The sequence below is a fragment of the Scyliorhinus torazame genome, chromosome 8, assembly GCF_047496885.1.
Source record: "Scyliorhinus torazame isolate Kashiwa2021f chromosome 8, sScyTor2.1, whole genome shotgun sequence".
In the NCBI taxonomy this organism is placed as follows: domain Eukaryota; kingdom Metazoa; phylum Chordata; class Chondrichthyes; order Carcharhiniformes; family Scyliorhinidae; genus Scyliorhinus; species Scyliorhinus torazame.
The window spans coordinates 200,079,411-200,097,796 of record NC_092714.1 but is presented as its reverse complement, the minus strand read 5'-3'; positions in this window follow the sequence as shown (position 1 = coordinate 200,097,796).

Here is an 18,386-nt window from a genome sequence, read left to right as displayed (position 1 = left end):
ACTTAGCTTGCGCATCAGGCACCCGATTACCATAAAAAATATCAAAGACATCAACACATCTCAAAAAGCCGCAAAAATACATCCCGTCGATGATGACCCTTCCACTTCTGCCATTTTCATAATTGGTATTGCGCCACGAGGCTCCTCCAACTCTTTAACCAGGTCTTTCACAATTTCCTGCTGGGACTGAAAGCCTGTAAACATGCCCATCCAGGGGAGAACTTCATTGGCAACACTCTCTACTGCACTTTTCCGCCGAATCTACCCAAAAGACAGGTGAAAAGGGCCAAAACCAACACCTGAAGCAGGAGTCATCCTGTGTGCGACCACTCACTCCGTGGCCACCACCGGAAGTCCATGGAGAGCTGATGTTGTGACTCCTGATAAAGCTATCTAATTCATTAGTAATCCCGGTATGCACAGACAAATTCTTCGAGTGATTGTTCCCTCGAGAGAGGGAACAATTATGATTTTGGATTGGCCCTAAAATAGACAGCTTGGATTCACACCAGAAATAGGCAGCATTCACAGTGAAATGTTTAATCTAGGATCTTAAACTGGTTGCAGGACACAAACATTATTTTTGTGTGTCAATAGGCAAAATGACTCAATATATTGGGCATCGAGAGACAGAAACTGTTATAACCCCCTTGATGGCCAAGGACTGTGTTCCATTTGATTTCACCCTCACAGCTGAGTATGAATTCCCCCGGTAATTGGGGGCAGGGTTTCCCACAAAGAAAGGAAATCCACACAGTATAGGGTGAAGGTCAGGGTGCAGGTCAGGGAGGATGGCCCTTTGGGGAGAGAAGTTATCAACTTTTGCAGTTTTGTGTACACTGGAATAAACCTGTTGTTAATTCCCAGCCTACCGTGTATTCCTATCGTCTCTCTGTTCGGGTTCTACACTGGCGATGAGGGTAAAGTGAAGCTGCCACAGTCACCGGGCGTTCTGCCATCGACCCACTTTGTTCCTCCACTCCGGATGGGGAGATGCCGCACATTGGGAAACTCCACCAGTTTGACACAGGCACCGATGACTGCACCCAATACATAGAATGGGTACAATTTATTTTTGGTTGACCGGGATCTTTGGGGTTGAAAGGCAGATCATTATCCTGCTGGTGGCAATCAGGGGACCCACCTATGTGCTCATCAAGAGCCTCATACGTCCAAACAAACTGGACTCCAAGTTTTGTTGGTGACCCTGGTCACTACTGTAGCACAGTGGTTAACACTGTTGCTCACAGCACCAGGATCCCAGCTTCAATTCTCGCTTGGGTCACTGTCTGTACAGAGTTTGCATGCTCTCCTCGTGTCTGCGTGAGTTTCCTCCGGGTGCTCTGGTTTCCTCCCACAGTCCAAAGGTGTGCAGGTTAGGTGGATTGAGCATTCTAAATTGCCCTTAGTGTTCAAAAAAAGGGTCAGGTGGGGTTACTGGTTTGCGGGGATAGGGTGGAGATGTGGGCTTGGGTGGGGTGATGTTTCCAAGGGCCGGTGCAGACTCGATGGGCCGAATGATCTCCTTCTGCACTGTAAATTCGATGATTCTATGGTTGTGGCGCACCTTAACCAACAGCCCCCGATAATGGTCTGCCTGTTCTGGTTCCACAGGGCCTCGCAGGCCCAAGGAGCATCAAATGCCGACTTTTTTTACGCTTAAGGATGCTCACCACAAGATGTGAGTTTGGGGCTGTGCTGTCCAAATCCTTGTGGGACCAGTTCGTCTGTGATCTCCTAGGCACCAATACCCAAAAGGTGACTCCGTACAGAGGCCGACTTAACCCTCCAGAGCGCAGTGGATATCGCTATGTCCCAAGAGAGCAAGAGGGCCATGAGTTGCAGGGCCTGGCGGTCCTGAATGTTAGCCACCAGAAGACAACCGACTGACTGCTCCAAGACCTGCTCAAAGCGAGCTGCCGCAAAGTGAGAGTCACCATCGTTATGGTGCTGGTAACGGCAAACAGAGCCGGGATGGCGGACGAACCCAGGAGGGCCCCATTCCCTGCCCCCTAGAGGCTGGGTGTTCTATATGAAGGATCAGCAACTACACTGCGTTACTGCCTCCAGAGTCGCGCCCATCCGAATTGCGTTAAAAGTGATCAGACACCACATTGACATGGAGCTCGACACCAGAGCAGCCACCAGACGTTCATCATTACCAAGTCCAGTCTCCAGACCTTGGAACTTCAGGACACGGATGCCGATTAGCAAACTACACTGGAAAACCACTGGCCATTGAGGGAACCACCGTTGGCATATGGGGACCAGTTGGCATGTTTGCCCTTGGTGGTAGTTCGTGGAGGAGGACCCAATTTACTGGCGGCGAACGGCTGCACCAGCTAAATTGGCAATGCGCCTGTCGCATGTACCCCCACAGCCCGGAAGGAGTGTTGGCAAAAGTTCTAGCCCTTTTCGTGGAAGGCTTTGGGACAATAAAGGGCGCGACGACCAGACTCAAAGTGGACGAGGATTCGCAGCCTCGTTATTTCTGCGCCTGCCTGCTGCTGTACACGCTACAGCAGGAGGCCGACGCTGAGCTGGATCATCTGGAATGGTTGGGCACCTCCTCCCCGTCCATTTTGACGATTGGGTTGTCCAATGTATCCATACGTCTGTGCGAAGACTAAAAAATGACAGTGAACCGTGTCTCTCGCCTGGATCGTTACCCAGTTCCTTGCATTGAAGACCTGTACGTAAAACTCAGCAATGGTACCATGTTCACGAAGCTCGACATGAGCCACCCGTACCTGCAGCTGACCTTGGACCTGGAACTTGGAAGTACGTGACGGTAAACACCCTCAGAGGGTTGTATCAATACACCAGACTGCCTTTCGGGGTTTCATTGGCCTGTGTGATTTCCCAACGGGTCATGGAAACCAAGCTGCGCGACTTACCGGGGCCACGGACAAGCAACATTTGAAGAACCTAGCCGAAGCCCCCCGGCATTTTGAACAGACCAGCCTCCGCAGGAAGAAATGCGCTTTTAACGCCCCCAAGCGAGTACTTGGACTATTCAAGGAGATTGAGCGATTCCTCCGGTCACATGAAATGAAATGAAATGAAAATCGCTTATTGTCACAAGTAGGCTTCAAATGAAGTTACTGTGAAAAGCCCCTAGTCGCCACATTCCGGCGCCTGTTCGGGGAGGCTGTTACGGGAATTGAACCGTGCTGCTGGCCTGCCTTGGTCTGCTTTCAAAGCCAGCGATTTAGCCCTGCGCTAAACAGCCCCTCATTTGCCTGAGTTCAGCGATGGGCATTGTTCCTGGCTGCAGGTGGAACACTGCCCGTGCATGTGGATCTCACACATCGATGCAATGAGTCGCCTGCCCCTCTCCACAAGACCGCCGGCCTCTGCCACGGAATTAGCAGCAATTGTCCACTTTATGGATTCCTTGCCGGTCACAGCAGCTTGTGTAAAAGATTGGGCCCAGACGGACAGTATCGAGGAACAATATTCCTGGAAACGAGGTGCAGAAAATCCAACTTTTCAAAGGCCAAACAGAGTATCCTAATTTTAAAGTAATAAAAGGTCAGAAATTTACTTACCACCATCACCAAGAGTAGCCAACAGATTTGAAAAATTACATTCCTATAATTGATGCTCAATCAATTGCAAATTTGAAATCTGAGATTATTAAATTCTGTTCACCGAAGGTATTAAGGGACATGGGGCAAAGTCAGGTATATGGAGTTAGGTCCCAGATCAGCCATGATCTCATTGAATGGTAGAATGAGCTTGAGGGTCTAAATGGCCTTCTCTTCTTCCCATGTTCCTCAAATGTGCTACATCATGAAAGCAAAAATGCCATAAGCAGTATGGCTTCACAGAAAGATACATTTCATGTCATAGTGAAATATGTATTGAATGTAATATCTCCTGCTGTGCAAAACGTTATAACCAATAATTTTAAGCTTCTTTGTTAACATATACTCAAGGGTAAACATCATTCTGCTGTGATAAACCATTAGTAATGACATAATTGCACACTCTTCTGTTCATAATACAAAGCATCATGCAGGTCACTTTGCAGGATCGTGCCTTTGAACTATTATTCAATTTGCTTATGAGTGATGCTCCCAACAAATTCCAGAATATCATTCAATTAAACATTTCCAAAAAAATGCTTAAATTTGTGTATTCATTATTTATCCGCAACCGCTTCACCAGGTCAATACTCATTCCTACTCGAAACTAATTCCATGTGTAAATCTGAAGCTGTAAGTTATGGCATTAATGGAATTGTTTGGTGCTCTTCATTCTCTGAAACTATTATCTGACTAAGTGCAGAAATCTAGCATCTGCACCAATGACAGGAACGAGCAAATTGTATTCATATCAATTTGATTAAATAGTTCTCGATTCATTTAGCCATAAATTATGCCTTGTTATTTCTCCATATCTGTCAAATGTTTTCTCCTAAAAATTGAATCTGAAAATTAGATTCCACAGTTTGACCTGATAAATGTAAAACTGCATTTTCAGCCTTTGGTTTAAATCTTTGCTGCAGGCTGCAATAGTCCTTAGAATTTGTTCACAAGATTCATACAGGATCGCAGAGAAGCTGACACAGCAAAAGGAAAGCAGATACTTTTTAAAACAGGTACACATGGAGAATGCGGCCAAGACCCGAGGCATTGTGCAAAATAAGCAAGAAAATAAATTTCAATTTGAAGTCCAATATGATGAACTTAGGGGGAGCAATTGCTACAATGCTTGGGGGGTGGTTCAAACTAAAATGTCAGGGCGATGGGAACCAGCGCAAGGAGTCAGAGGAGGGAAATGAAGGATGAGGACAAAAGGCAGACAGGGGAATAAGACAAGTGATAGGCAGAGAAATCAAGGGCTAGAATCAAACAGGGCTTCAGTGGAAAATAGTGGGAATGGGGCACATAATGTTAAAAAGACATGCCTTAAGGCTGTGTGCCTTAACGCACAAAGCATTTGCAATAAAGTGGATTAATGAATCACGCAAACAGGTGTAAACGAGTATGACACTGTCAGGATTACGGAGGCATGGTTGCAGGGTGACCAGTGATGGGAAGTGAACATTCAGGCGTATTCAGTATTGAGGAAGGACAGACAAAAAGGAAAAGGCTACAGAGTTGAAGTGCTGGTTGAAGAGGAAATTAACGCAATAGTGAGGAAAGATAATGGGCCCGATTCAGCAGACAAAAGCTTTTGGCTGCATTTGGTGGGATGTTTCTCGGTGGCTGAAGCGCCGAGTTTCACTCTGCTATTCACCAACACTTTGCTGTTTTTGTTGGGCCTTGGGTGTTTCTCCCCACTAAGGCCACACTCAGAGAGATTTAGCATCCCAGAAGGAACGGCTCTTTGCAGATTGGGATGCCATTGGGAGTGGCAGCCCTGATTTCTACACAATCCCCTTTAAGGCTCCCCCGCTTTCTGTTCCTCCCCCCAATCATCTCTCACCCCGTGGAAACCCCCCCACATGTCCTCCAATGGGCAAGGCCCCCTAGGCCCATATCCCTGGCAGTGCAAATCTGGCACCTGGGCACCCTGGCACTGCCAGCCTGCCATTCTGGAAGTGCCGCTGGCACCCTGTCAGTGCCACCCAGGCACCATGGCTGTGCTTCGGTGCCTGGGTGCCAGGTGGAGTGCCAGGTTACCACCCTGCCTTGTTCCCAACCACCAGAGGTCTCTAATGGCCTGGGAGAAACCCCGAGGTGCTGTTATGCCCGATCCACATTTGTGGAAACCACTGCTGTACAGTACACTGGTGAGGTCTCACAGACGTGGTTGTTGAGTCCCAGGTGCCAGGTGAATCCGGCGTCTGTGTCGGGCCTGATTTCAGGCTCTTGCTAGATTCAGAAAGAGCTAAATTATTGGAGACAGCACAAAGTGACTGCAATGGCATGTCTTCTGGATGGGGAGACATGAACATATCACGATGCCACAATTAATATCTGAGAAAATAATGAATATCTGAGAAAACCTTTTTCAGTGTCCATTGTTTGATTCGTGACAACTATGAGGCGCAAGTTGGCTATGATGGATTGGGAAACATTATTTAAGGGGATGACATTGGATGGGCAATTGCAAACATTCAAAGAGCATATGGATGAACTGCAACAAGTTGCTGTCTGGCACAAAAGTGAAACGGGAAAGTTGGCTAAGCCATGGCTTATCAGGAAAATTAGGGATAGTATTAAATTCCAGGAAGAGGTTTACAGATTGCCAGAAAAAACAACAGACATGAGGGTTTGGTTAGAATTCAGAAAACGAGGGATTGAGTAAGAAGGGGAAAATAGAGGATGAGAATAAGCTTATGGAGAACATAAAATCTGACTGTAAAGGTTTGTATAGGCATGTGAGGAGCAAAGAATTGGTGAAGACAAATGTAGATGCTTTACAGTCAGAAACAAGGGAATTTATAATGGGGAACAAAGAAATGGCTGAGCAACTAACTACATACTTTGGTTTGGTCTTCAGAAAGGAGGACATAAATAACATACCAGAAAGTTTGGGGAAAACAGAGGGAGGAACTGAAGGAGATCAATATAAGTAGGGAAATGGTTTTGGGGCCTGATGGCGATAGGGGAAAAAATGCTAGAGTCCTGATAGAAGATTTAATTGCAGAGCACTTGGAAAGCAGTGGCAGAATCTGACAGAATCAGCATGGATTTATGAAAGGGTAAGCATACTTGACAAATCTGCTGGAATTCTTCAAGTATGCAACTGGTAGAGTTGATGAATGAGCCCCAGTGTATTGGTTTATTTAGACTTTCAGAAGGCTTTCGACAAATAATAATAATAATAATTGCTTATTGTCACAAGTAGGCTTCAGTGAAGTTACTCTGCAAGTGTAGTAAATGCTGTTTGCAATTCATCAGGGGCCCTCATCTAGTATGCTCTGGAGCCTCCACCTCCGCTGGGGGAAATTCCCAGTGACGAGGTTCACTTGTGCTTTTAAAAATCAAGAAACAGGTGCCATGGCTGATGAGGGAGAGAGAGAAGATAGGACATGGGGAGGCATGACCTTGGGCTGCCGTTCCTGACATTGGCCAGGCTGGTTTGGGTGGGGGGGACCCTGACAGGACCGGGGGAGGTGCCGGGCCATGGGGCCAGGGTGACCATCCATGGGACTCGGGTGGTGTCTGTCATGATATGCAAACATGCAGCTAATGAACACTTAGAATAGGACACGACCAATGAGCAATCAGGACAGTCAGGGGTGGTATCTCACTATAAAAGGGATGAGGCACTCACACCCCGCCTCTTTCCACAGACCAACATCTACAGAGTGAGACAGGGTGTATCTTCAGCATCACACCCCAGCACGTAGCTTAGAGCAGGCTGGTTCGGTTAGACTGAGTTACTACATTTAGATTAGCAGAGAGTCGAACTCATTGAGAACTGTGCTAATAGTTCAATAAACACATGGAACTCATTTCAAAGACTGGAGCATCTTTTACTTAAAACAGCACCAAGTGGCATCCTGTGTTATCCCAAACTACATAACACAACATGATACCAGCAGTCTGTTCGATCTAGTTAGTTCAACTCAGCAAGATTCGTGACGACCAGCAACTGCATACCGACACATTGGAACTAATTCAGGCTCCTCACCAGCTGAGGACCACTGGCAATCTCAGTGCCAACTGGCGGACATTCAAACAGAAATTTCAGCTTTGCGTCGAAGTATCAGACCTCAATGGTGCGTCTGATGCACGGAAGATCGCTCTTCTTCTCACCACAGCGGGTGATCACGCCTTAGAAATATTCAATTCCTTTCACTTCAACGAAGATCAGGACAAGACAAAGTACCAGACCATCCTGGACAAATTTGACAGCCACTGTGAGGTGGACACCAACAAAATCTTCGAGCGCTACATATTCAAGCAGCGATTGCAAGGTAAAGACGAATCCTTCAACTCCTATATAATTAACCTTAGACTGTTAGCGCAATCCTGCAACTTCGGTGATATCACTGACTCCATGATCAGAGACCAAATTGATTTTCATAGAATCATAGAATTTACAGTACAGAAGGAGGCCATTCGGCCCATCGAGTCTGCACCGGCTCTTGGAAAGAGCACCCTACCCAGGCCCACATCTCCACCCTATCCCCATAATCCAGTAACCCCACCCAACACTAAGGGCAATTTAGCATGGCCAATCCACCTAACCTGCACATCTTTGGGCTGTGGGAGGAAACCGGAGCACCCGGAGGAAACCCAAGCGCACAAAGGGAGAACATGCAGACTCCGCACAGACAGTGACCCAAGCTGGGAATCGAACTTGGGACCCTGGAGCTGTGAAGCAATTGTGCTAACCACTGTGCTACCGTGCTGCCTCCTGCTACCGTGCTGCTCTGAGTTCACTCTGATCCTCTGCTTGAGCAGTTACTGAAGATCAAACATATGACCCTGCCAGTCGCGATTGAAACATGCACTGTGTATGAGCACGCTAAAAATCGCTATTCCCAGTACAAAATGGCAGAAAGTGAAAAACTAGTCTCCCACGAGGCGGAGAGTGTGCAGGCCATCTCCCGGATGCAGCGCCTCAACATTGACGAAAGTGTCCATTTCGCGCACTCTTCCCGGGGCCCGACGCATGCGCAATGCGATCGGGATAACGAAGCGGCCAAAACCCGCACTGCGCAGGTGCAGGCGTCCGACAACTGCACTGCACATGCGCAACGACGCACGGAGCATCATGATGACGTGTGCGAACTGTGGCACCGCCCATTCAAAGAAACACTGCCCTGCAAGAGGCAGACACTGTTTAAACTGTGGGAAACCAAACCACTGTGCAGCCTTGTGCAGATCTGCACCACCAGTCAGGAGCCAGCGCTCCCAATTCCGACAATGGCGCATCTGGAGTGTGCGACACCGTCTGCAGGATTCTGATCCCGGCAGTGCAACGGATCCAGATGATGAATGCCTGGACAACACTTACCATGTGGGCATTATTACAAAGTGTAAATATGCTATACCAGACACATCGCAAGTCCAATCAATCCTAGCTGTGGATTCCGAGGACGAATGGTATGCAGTGATGAAGGTCAACCACTGCCCTATCCAGTTCAAGCTGGAAAAAGATGCCTCTGCCAACCTACTCTCACAGGCGGACTTTAAAAGAAGCAAGAAGCCCCCCACGGTCCTTCCAGCTGCCTCTAAGCTCCTGGATTACAATGGGAATGCCATCACGGCACTGGGGTCCTGCCATCTGAAAGTATCCAACCGACACACCCATGCACGGTTACGCTTCAAAATTGTTAAGCCAGACAGGGCATCCCTATTCGGTGCGCATGCCTGCAAGCAGCTGAACCTCATTCAAAGGGTTTACACCACGACGTCCTCCCATTTGGATCTTGGCATCGACGACATCCTCGCCCAGTATCCAGATATGTTCAACGGGATGGGCACGCTGCCGTAATGATACAAGATTCTGCTGCGACCTGCTCCACTGAGAGAGTGCCTGAAGACAGATCTCAAGAATCTTCAGCAAAAACGCATCATATCCAAGGTCACCGAACCGACTGACTGGGTCAGCTCGATGGTGTGTGTAAAGAAGCCTTCGGGGACCTGCGCATCTGCCTTGATCCCAAGAATCTCAATAAGGACATCATGCAGGAACATTACCTCATCCTGAAGCGGGAGGAACTCACGAGTGAGGTGGCACACGCGCGCTTCTTCACAAAATTGGACGTATCCCAGGGATTTTGGCAAATCCAACTGGAAGAGTCCAGCAGAAGGCTCTGCACCTTCAACACGCCTTTTGGCAGATATTGCTACAATTGTATGCCATTTGGCATCATCTCGGCATCGGAGATATTCCATTGCATCATGGAACAGATGATGGAGGGCATTGAAGGGGTTTGTGCGTACGTGGACGATATCATCATTTGGTCAACGACCCCTGAAGAACATGTGTCCCGTCTCCAGAAGGTATTCCGCCGTGTACATGACTACGGCCTAAAGTTAAACAGGTCCAAGTGCTGTTTCGGAACATCCACGCTCAAGTTCCTCGGCGACCAGATCTCGCAACATGATGTGCGCCTGGACACAGACAAAATCAAAGCCATCGAGGCAATGAAAGTCCCTGAAGACAAGAAGGCGGTACCGCGCTTCCTGGGTATGGTCAATTTCCTTGGCAAGTTCATCCCAAACTTGGTCACACACACCGCGGCCCTACGCAACCTGGTAAAAAGATCAACTGCCTTTGAGTGGAAGACGGAACACAAGACAGAGTGGCTGGAGCTGAAAGCCAAGATCACCACTGCTCCTGTCCTAGCATTCTTCGACCCAGGCCGGGAGACAAAGATATCCACAGATGCGAGGCAGGATAGCATTGGTGCAGTGTTACTTCAACGAGATGACACATCATCCTGGGCACCAGTAGCTTACGCGTCGCGGGCAATGACACCCACTGAAACCAGATATGCACAGATTGAGAAGGAGTGCTTAGGTCTTCTCACCGGCATCCTCAAATTTCATGATTATGTCTACGGCTTGCCGACATTCACTGTCGAGATGGATCATAGGCCTCTGGTCCACATCATCCATAAGAACCTGAACGACATGACGCCTCGGTTGCAGAGAATCCTGCTCAAACTTAGGAGGTATGACTTCAACTTGGTGTACGCACCTGGCAAGGAGCTCATCATCGCTGATGCATTGTCCCACTCTGTCAACCTGCCCAGTGAACCGCTGGAGATCATCCAGCACATCGAATTGCAGGTGCAACTGTGTGCTAGCACTCTCCCGGCGTCAGCTGAGAAAATCGTTATCATCCTACATGTGACAGCCAAATACCCCCTGTTGCAGCGAGTCATTCACAACCTCACCAATGGCTGGCAGAAAGGGCAATGCCCACAATTTTACAATGTTAAGGATGACCTGATGGTGATCGATGGCACCCTCCTCAAGCTGGACAGGATTGTCATTCTACTCAGTCTCCAGAGCTTGGTGCTGCGCCAGGTTCATGAGGGACACCTGGGTGTTGAGAAGTGCGGACGCAGAGCCCGGCAAGCTGTCTACTGGCCCGGCATCAGACAGGTCATCACAAACATGGTCCTGAACTGTGATAACTGTCAGCGGTTCCAGCCAGCGTAGAGCAAGGAGACGCTCTAACCGAATGACCTAAAGACCTCTCCGTGGTCCAAGGTTGGCATCAACTTCCATGCGAATGGTCGCGACTACATATTGATCATCGACTACTTCTCGAACTTCCCTGAGGTGCTGAAGCTACCGGACCTCACCTCACGGACGTCATCAAAGCCTGTAAGGGGACGTTCTCAAGGCATGGCATCCCAATCACCGTCATGAGCGACAATGGCCCATGCTTTCACAGTCGAGAATGGTCCACGTTTGCCAGGTCATACAATTTCAAGCATGTCACCTCCAGTCCGCACTATCTGCAGTCAAATGGAAAAGTCGAGAAAGGGGTGCACATTGTTAAACAGCTCATCTGCAAGGCCGCGGACTCTACTTCCGACATACACCTTGCACTGCTCGCGTACAGGGTGATTCCATTGTCCACTGACATGTCACCGGCTCAACTCCTGATGAACAGGGACATGCGGACAACGCTTCCAGCCATACACCTGCCCAACCTTGATCACCTCCCGGTGCTGCAGAAGATGCAGCAGCTTCGAGACCGCCAAAAGCAGGGCTATGATGCCCATGCAACCGATCTGGCCGTGCTATCCCTGGCAGACGCTGTCAGGATCAAGATACCGGATGGTGGGTGGTCTGCTCCGGCTGTCGTTGTTCGACAGGCCGCGCCCCGTTCTTATGTTGTATGTCTGGCTGACGGCTCCATCGTGCAAAGGAATCGACGGGCACTGCGCAAAGTTGCTTGCCCACAACCACTTTCCCTTCCATTTCCACATGTTGAATTGCCACCTCCAGATACCTCGAACCATGAGGTCACCAGTTAGGCTTCTATCCCGCCTGCCAAGGCGCCGTCACCCCTCCACCACCACTCCGGCGGTCGACCAGGATCAGACGCAAGCCTCAGAGACTGGACTTATGTACATTTGTTTTGTTTGCTCTGTTCTGTATTCCTCAGTCAGTCACATTAGACAGACTCATTCACATGTACATATATTCACAGACACCAACAAAACATAAAAAAAAGGGGAGATGTCATGATATGCAAACATGCAGCTAATGAACATTTAGAATAGGGCACGACCAATGAGCAGTCAGGACACTCAGGGGTGGTATTTCCCTATAAAAGGGACGAGGCACTCACACCCCGCCTTTTTCCACAGACCAACATCTACAGAGTGAGACAGGGTGTAACTTCAGCATCACACCCCAACACGTGGCTTAGAGCAGGCTGGTTCAGTTAGACTGAGTTACTACAATTAGATTAGCAGAGAGTTGAACTCATTGAGAACTGTGCTAATAGTTCAATAAACACATTGAACTCATTTCAAAGTCTGGAACATCTTTTACTTAAAACTGCACCAAGTGGCAGCCTGTGTTATCCCAAACTACATAACACAAACGTGTCCAGGCATGGACCCCCATTGCCGCGGTCTAAAAGGCAGCCATCTTGCTGAGAACCCCACTGACCACTCAACTTGGACGCTGGTTCTGCAGAGTGACACCGGCGGTATGGATGCCCGCACCCCATCACCCCTGAACCCAGTCCCCACACCCTCAACCCCACCACACCCGCACTGCACACTTCGCCATACCACCCCCCCAACTGACTGCTACCCCACCGGTGGGGCATCACGCGGCTCAACCAAGGGCAACGGCCACATCACCCCTACAGTGGGGTGCCGGACGGGTTCCATGGAGTGTACCACTTGTGAGGGCAGTGCCAACCGATGGTACCACTGGCAGCAACCATAGGCCCCCACGGTGCCAGGCACCAACGTGGCTAGGGGTGCGGAGATGGGGGAGGGGGGGACATGCGGATCAGAGTCCTCAGTCCCAACTGGGGCTTGTCAGCCTCATGAGTGTCAATCATGGACCTGCCGAATCCGGCACTGTTTCTCATTGGAACCGATTGTGTTCCATGTGGCAGCAGTGCTAGGTCCTTAATGGTCACTGATTCGATCCTGGACCGGCACCAGTTTTGCTGTTGTAAAAGTCCACGAATCTTGCGCCGGCATCAAGATTTAGTCTCAGGAGCAGAGAATCCCGCCGAATATCTCCAAATTTATAGATGACACAAATGTGGGTGGGAGGCTAAACTGTGAGGAGGATGCAGAGTAAGCTGAGTAAGTGGGCAAATGCATGGCAGATGAAAACCGAAGATCAGTAGGGTGAAAAATCATTGCATTTTCACTTACCCTTCCCATACAACTGCTGCCTCAGACAAACGTGCTTAAAGCAGCAGCTGTTACAAGTGCAAGATACTTCCTCCAAAGACCAGTAGACTTCAAAGAGCTTCAAATCCATTGACAAGGGCAGCACGGTAGCATGGTGGTTAGCATAATTGCTTCACAGCTCCAGGGTCCCAGGTTTGATTCCCAGCTTGGGTCACTGTCTGTGCGGAGTCTGCACGTTCTCCCCGTGTGTGCGTGGGTTTCCTCCGGGTGCTCCGGTTTCCTCCCACAGTCCAAAGATATGCAGGTTAGGTGGATTGGCCATGCTAAATTGCCCTTAGTGTCCAAAATTGCCCTTAGTGTTGGGTGGGGTTACTGGGTTATGGGGATAGGGTGGAGGTATGGGCTTGGGTAGGGTGCTCTTTCAAAGAGCCGGTGCAGATTCGATGGGCTGAATGGCCTCCTTCTGCACTGTAAATTCTATGATTCTATGACAACCATTGAAATACAAATCTTCCATTCAATTTCACACGGAAATACATTGCATTAGCCAGTGATTGGCACTTTTATTACTCCAGAGACCGCTGCTTAGTGGATTGTTGATCTATCTTTCCCTTCACGATTGAATGCATCTCCATTACCCTACTTTGATGCCAACCACAATGCTATAGACACTCTTTCTATGATTGACAGTTCCTCACACATCAAAAGCAGTCTAAGCAAAAGCACTTAGCTGCTTTTGGGCAGGATTTGTGTTGTGAGGGACTTTGGGGAACACATCAGTTATGCACTGGCCCCCTTGACCCATCGCGGGTTCCACTGCACCTTGTCCATGTTTGGGAAAACATACACCAATTCCCGCCGGGAGAATTTTCCACTGTGGGTGTTGGTACATAACAGGGGTGTAGGAACTCCAGCTTTCTGCCTATTAATTGGATGCAAATGTGTGTTAATCACACATTTGCATCCTTCCGCCTGCGCAGGTGTGTAGCTCGCTGCTGCCTCCAGCAGGAAACTGGAGCATTAGAATGGGCGCCAATCTAGTTTGTCGGTCAACGTTCCATTCTCTGCCTGATTGTTAAACCTACTACCATCGTCGGGCAATGGAGATTTCGTCCCGTCGGCTCCAATATCTCTGAAGCCACCTATCCTAATACCCAATATCTAGGCCATCAGCTGTGAGGGATTGGTCAGTGTTTAATCGAGTAATTTTGATTTATTACTATTAATTACTTTATGTTCCTTACACTTATTGAACCGTAGTTCTGCACAATTACTGAAATGTTCTTTGTGTCTCCTACTGTGAAGACAGGTGCAGAATATTTATTTAACACCCATTAAAAATTTATCACCCTCTTTCAGACGGTAAATGACCCACGTTTACATTTCCTAATCTCTTTCTTTTTACATACGTTTTGCTTGTTTAGTATCACATTCTACTGTTCCCTATTTAACAACATCTTGATTATCCTTTGCTGATTTTTAAAATCCTCCAAATCTTTAGGCTTTTCTCCTATTTTTGGCAACATCGTAATCCTGTTTTGTAACTTAACATTATCCTGAAATTCTCCCGCTGGCCACGGTTGTATCACTTTTCCAGTGAAGCTATTATTTCTGTGGGGTAGGAATAAATGTGAGCTATGCTCGTGGGCATTTACTGTAGTCAAGGAGGAGCCGAGAAAAGAAGTGGTTTATTTATAACTGTCAGTTAGGAAAAGTGTATACAAAGCAATCATCCAAGTCCCAGCTTGCACCATTCAGCGATGCCGGCTGCTACCTGGGCTAGCTTTTATCTCATGGATAGGCCTCCACCCTCAATGGGCGAGCTAGTACTCCACAAACCCTAAGGGGAGATCAATTGGGTTATCCCAGTAGGTCTCATGGGGGTTATAACCACATCCTTGACTCATTGTCTGCTAATGCTTCACCTTGAACTGTTTTCTTAGCAGTTTTTGTTAGCTGTGTTTTGCCATTTCCTTCCATTTTCAGAGGCTCTTCGAGAAGGTAGGTGCCAAGTCTACCTAGGAATTGAAAGTGTGCTGTTGTTGTTGTCCCTGACCACACAAAGACCATCCAGCCAACTGAACAAATCAGCCCCCAGTAGAGTATATGGGCCAGATTCTCTGATTCAGAGACTAAGTGCTGACGCCTGGACTAAATCGATGTTGTTCTATGACCAAGGAGTCAGCGCAAATCCTGTGCAATTCAGAATCTGTTAATGGGCTAGCACCGTGTCATGTGGAAGGAGAGCAATTCCAATGAAAAACAGTATCCGATTCGCCGGGGTCGGGATTGGCATTCGAGATGCTGACAAGCTGCAGCTGCATGTAAGCAGTCCACTCCCCATACACACTCATCCCAGCCAACAGGATGACAGCCCGAAGAGCAGCCCTGCGGTTCGCAGATGCAGAGCTCGAGACACCATGGAGGAAAGGCGGGGCACCCTGTTCCCCAGGGTGGGAAGGAGACTGCCACATGCTGCCGTACACTGTCCTGGGCACAGATGGCAGAGGCCATGGGCCCCACCGTGGAGGTGGGAAACCCCGAGGGGGCGGATGGTTGGAGGGCGGCCCGACCCCAGGGACCAGCTGCCGTCCAGACTGGAGTGACAGCATGGTTGTTTTGTAATTCACCGACTGACCACTAGGGGTCTCACTAGTAAATAAGTGAATGTAAAGTCAGCTGACTTCAGAGAGTGGCTGGAGGAAGTAAAAGAGAGAGAGCTTGCATGTGCATGGGTTGGCTGTTGTTCATTTGTTGTGTCATATATAGATTACCCCCAGTTAATGTTAATAAATCATTTACAACTTTAACTATAAGTGTTCTTAAGGACATTACACAGATGGGTCTCGGTCTCTGGGAACGGCGGCCTCATCAATGCTAGAGTTGCAGACACAGAGCCAGGGACTACATGAGGGGTTGTCAACAACTGTCCAGCACCTGCAGGTGAAGTTGGAAGAGTCCAACCGCATGCACGTGCTGGAGGCAGTGCCAACCATGCATGCCACCCAGGCAATACCACATGGGTGATGTTCGCGGTGGAGCCTTTGGGAGTGAAGGTATCGGCCATGTGTCAAGATGTTCAAGACCTGGGCACTCTATGCGGGTGGTGGCTGAGGCACAGGACAGGGCTACCCTGACACAGGCAGTTATGTACCAGGGCCAGCTGGACATTACAGCGGCACTCCAGAGCTTGGCCCAGTCACAACGGGTCATGGCTGCGGGCGTCGATGGCATTGCCAAGGCACTGGCTGACCTGAGCCAGTCTCAGAGGAAGGTGGCCCAATCCCTGTGCTCCAATGCCACGAGCATTGAGATGAGAGCGGACCTCCAGGACTGGCAGTAGCAGGTGATGTGCAAGCCCCTGGAGCTCATTTCAGCTGCACTCCCATCCCAAGGTGTAACCCAAAGGCTATTGGGCATCCTGAGGGAGGAGGAGGTAATGGGACTCGTGCCAGTCACCCCCGCAGGGAGGTGCTGCAATACCGCTGTGCCTGAACCACCCCCTCTGCTGTCCCTGGCGCATCCGATGGCAGAGGGCAGAACAGTATGGTACCAAGTCATCTGGGATGCCCGAGAGACAGCCTGGCCCATCCAGGCCCGGTCGTTCCAGAGGATGGCCTGCAAAGGGCACTCAGGTCACAGGGCAGGAATCAGAGCAGGCAGCCTCTACCCTTGCCATACCAACTGGGGATCCGGCTGGACATAGCATTAGGGCACAGAAAGTTAGACACCAGTTAAGTTAGCATGGGTGCAATACACAGGATAGTGTTAGGGGCCCAAGGGACAACCTGTAGGCACATGTCCACCTGTTCACAATAAGCACATGTTCACAAACATTTCAACCTGCCTCGGTGATCTGTCAGAAGGGTGTGAGGGATGGGCTGGGCTGCTCTGGGCTGGCTGCGGAGGGGCGCTGGGGTGAGGGGGGCGGGGAGGGAAGTTTGGCTGAAGGAAGGGGCATGTGCCTGGGCCTCCTGCTCAGTCACTGCTTACTGCCCCAGTACCTGGTTCCACCCCTACTCATCTCCACCCATCTCCGCACCACGTCCCCACCTCCGTCACCCCAGGTGTTCATTGGGACCGTGTGATGGGGTGTCCAGCTCACATGCAGGGACCACCCAGGTAGACGGACGATAGTGCTGCCGAGGGCAGGAGTCAGATGTTGTCAAATGATGTGGAGCACCAGAGATCATGGCAGAGTGGGTTGTCATCATCCTCCATCCCATGGACCAGACCCACTGTTACTGCCAACACTGGGCCCACACCCTGTACTGAGGCAGGTAGGAATCAAGGAGAGGGTAGTATGTGCAGGGTGGGGGTGGTGGTGGGGGGGGGGGGGGGGGGGGGGGGGGGAGGGGCGGGTGTAGGATGGGATGTTCGTGCCACCATCAATCAGGTCCCCTAGTTAGTGAACCTGGAGGCAATTAGAACATCCCATGTGGACCGGCTTGGCGCACACTTGTGAGGCCTCCTGTGCCTGCCCTCCCCTGCATCCTACTCATCGGATGCGGCCTGGTGTTCATCCTCCTCCTCCAGCATGTCGCTCCTCTGCTGCATGATGTTGTGGAGGCCGCAGCAGGCTGCCAAGATGTGGGAGACTCTTCTACTGCTCTATTGGAGGGCAACTCCAGAGCAGTCCAGGCACCTGAACCGCACCTTCAGGACGCCGATGCACTGCTCAATCATGGCCCTGGTCGCAGCATGGTGTCTTTGTATTGGGCCTCCGCCTCTGTCTGAGTATGCCAGCAGGTGTCGTCATCCATAACCACAGCAGATAACCCCTGTCCCCAATGCCTCACCTGGGGGAGCACCCCGAAGTGTCAGGAAACATTGAGTATGCCAGGATAAAGGTGTCGTGCGTACTGCCCAGGTATAGGGTGCAGATATACATGAGGTACATCTTATGGTCACACACCAGCTGCACGTTCATCGAGTAGAACCCCTTTTGGTTTGTGAAGACCACCCTGTCATGAGCCGGTGCTCGTAGGAGGACATGCATCCCGTCGATTAACCTGTGGTCCTGGGGCTACCCGGCGATGGCTGTCCGGGAATCCTGGTGGGCTTGGTCCACATTGAAGCTGATATAGTGTGCCGAATGGGCATATAGGGCCATCGTGATGACATG